Genomic DNA, 3,523 nt, shown 5'->3' on the forward strand with positions numbered 1-3,523 from the left:
AGAGACAGTGTGGATATATAGTTCAGGTTGCCCTTGAACTTGTGTACGCCATGTTGGACTCAAACTCAAAGTGGTTCTATTGCATCAACTTCTGCAGTGCTGGGATCAAAGTGAGCACCACCATGCCTGGCTTTTTTTTAATACTTACATTGATGGGAATTGAGCCAAGTCCAAGCACTGAGAGCCAGGGCCCTCACTAAAATCACAAGCCATCATCTTTGACCAATCTTTTACTTTTACTTCTTTTTTTTTTTCCAGACAGGGCCTCACCATGCAATTCAGACCATCTTACAATTCACTATGTAGCCCAAGCATGCTGCAAATTCACATTAATTTGAGGTAGGGGTATTATAGCTCAGTGGCATAAGCACCTGCCTTGCAAGTGCAAGGTCCTTAGTTTGATTCCCAGTACCAAAAAAAAAAAAAAAAGTTAAACAAATATACATTGATCTTGCTGCTTTAGCCACACTATTAAAGGTAGGTGCTACCAGGTTCTGCTGAGCAACCATTTAAAGAACAAAACTCAAATATTTGAATTGTGAGAAAATAATTTTCCTTGCAAGTGCCTGGGAGGCTGGGGCAGCAGAATCCCAAAATTCAAATCCAAGCCCAAAACTGGTAATGTAGTGACCTAGTAAGATCTTGTCTTAAAGATTTCTGATGTAATTCAGCCTGGGTACAGGCAAGTAGGATGGGAGAGTGGAAGGAGAGAGCAAAGGAGAAAAGGAAAGAGGAGGAGAGGAGTAAGAGACTTACAGCTGGATGAGGTGGTGCAAGCCTCTCGTGCCAGTCCTTGAGGGATTGACAAAAGATGGAGAGTTCAAAGTGAGCCTAGGTGTGAGGAGGCCCCGTCTCAAACAAAACACCAAATATAGTAGTGTTGGGGGTGTGACCTCTAGCATTCAGTTCCCTGCTTCAGACCTTGATATTGAAAGAAAATACACACATATTTGCTGTGATAAGTTCAATGCATTCTAATCCACAGTTCTACCATAGAGAGAGCTTCCCCTGGCTCTTATTAAAATCCTACTAGAGCCAAGTGCAGTGGCACACCTGGTAATCACAGCAAACAGGAGGACTGAGGCCAGCGAGGGCTATGCACTGAGCTCAAGGCCAGCCTATAGTATATAGCATAGATCTTGTCTCCAGAAAAAAAAAAATAAATAAATAAACAAATAAATAAAAATATGAACAAAATACTAAGACAGGAGTTGGGGACAGTGGGGCAGCCTATAATCACAGCACTGGGAAAGAAGAGCAGGAGTTCTAAGACCACCAGGGGTACATAGTGTATTCACGGGAAGCCTGAAATGCACAGTGAGAATCTGGGTCAAATAAATAAATAATTACTTAATTAATTAATTTTAACTTAAAAAACAGGCTTGGTGATCCACTCATGTAATCCCAAGATTTTGGAAAGCCGAGGAAGGAGGTTTCCAATTTGTAGTCCAATGAAGATACCTTAGTGATTCTGTCTCAAAATGGAAACTAAAATAAAAATGGCTGAATGTACAGCTCAGCTGTAGCAGCTCTAGGACTGAGCATCTCCTGCTCTGCCCCTCTCCTCTTTTATCCCCTGTGTTAGCCACACCCTCCCCTCCCTGCTCCTCCCTTCCCAGCAAACTCAAATTCCTGACTGGTTCACTCCCTCTCCACCCAGTTAATCCTGGTGTGCTCAGGGCTTTCTCCATGCTCATGGGTTCTCGCAGAACTGGAGGTGGGAATAGAAGAATTCAGGGTAGAATGTCAAGGGCAGGAATGGCCCCTTTAATAGGATGAGTCCCACCCTCAGGAGAAAAACAAGATAAATATGTTCTCTAATTTAGTGCAGTGAAATCCAAGTTGCCCTTGCTCCTCCCATTCACCTCCTTTAGCATTAGGAAGAATTAACATGACTGACAAGGGTGCCCCCGCTGAGTTCTAAAGAGACAGCTTTCGCTGAAAGAGAAATCTGAGCTTTTACATAATAGATGAAATAACAAAGCATGGTTTGCTGGTGGACAACTGTAATCCCAGCACTGGGGACACTGAGGCAGGAAGATTACAGTGAGTTCCAAGCCAGTAGGAGTGACAATGTGAGTTCAAGGCCAGCCTGAGTTGCATAGTGAGACCATGTCTCAAAAAAAAATTATGAAATGACATAATTCAATGCACAAAGCAAGATATAAGGTGAAGGACAATTTGTACATTTAGAATCAAAACAGAAATTTAACCCTGGCTTTATAGATGCAGTCACAGTCCCAATGGTAGTGAGGCAGAGGCAGAAGAATCTGGAGTTCAAGGTCAGCCTGGGCTACATACAGAGGTGAAATTCAAGGAGAACACAGCAAGACCTCAAGTCATAGAAAATATGACACTTACAGTAACCCAACCCTATCTGTCTGAAGAGACAGAAGTCACAGAATCCGTGGTGCCATCTGTGACTTCTGTGCTCACAGGACACTGGCCGAGGGTGGGGAGGTGGGGTAGCCTCACGGAGGCCAGGGACTCACCAGGTGCAGACTCAGGCGACAGTGATGCAGCTCCGGGAATCCAGGCAGGACCAGCGGCAACTGGCAGTTCAAGGAATGAGCATCTCCTCCTCTGCCCCTCTCCTCTTTTACCCCCCTTGTTAGCCACACCCTCTCTTTCTGCTCCTTCCTTCCCACCAAACTCAGATCCCTGATTGGTTCACTCCCTCTCCACCCAGTTAATCCTGGTGCACTCAGGCTTTCTCCATGCTCCTCGGTTCTCGCAGAACTGGAGGTTGGAATGGAAGAATTCAGGGTAGAATGTCAAGGGCAGGAATGGTCCCTGTAATGGGATTTTTGGTTGAACCCGAATATTGACTTTTCCAGAGTTAAAACCGTTGTACAGTATCAGGGAGCAGTGGTTGGAGGCCACAGTCCCAGCTGCTTTGCATGTAGGAGTTGAGTTTAGCCTGTGCAACAAAGGAAGGCCTCACTTCTAAAAACAGAAGATCACAGAACAAAGCAAAATGTAGGGGCATGATGGAAGGTAGGCCTCACTTCTAAAAACAGAAGATCACAGAACAAAACAAAGGGTAGGGGCATGATGGCCTATACCTGTAATCCAAGCACACTGGGTGGATGAGGCAGGGTGATCACAAGATTAGGTTCAGCCTGTGCAATTTGTGGGTAAAAATGCCCCGCTCTTAAAAATAACAGAAGTGGCCAAGTGCAGTGGTGCATGCCTGTGAGCAAGGGCACTAGGATTAAGGGTGTGGGTGCTCCCCACTCCCTGTAGCCTGGATAAGATATGATGGACAGAAAGAGCTGTGGTCATCCTGTGATTGTTTTGCTACCTTCTACCTGCCATGAACTGTTTCTCCTCTGCCATTCCACCCTCCCATGGAGTCAGTCTGTTATGGTTTGAAACCTCTACAAACTGTGGGCTAAATAAACCTTTCCTCCTCAGCTTTTGAGTGTCTGGTATTTTGTCTCAATAATGAGGAAATTAACTAAGATAGAATTCTTTATGAGTCCAAGAAAAATTATATAAATTATCCATTGTGGCTCAATTT

Source organism: Chinchilla lanigera, unplaced genomic scaffold (assembly GCF_000276665.1).
Source record: "Chinchilla lanigera isolate Chin_1 unplaced genomic scaffold, ChiLan1.0 scaffold00217, whole genome shotgun sequence".
NCBI lineage: Eukaryota > Metazoa > Chordata > Mammalia > Rodentia > Chinchillidae > Chinchilla > Chinchilla lanigera.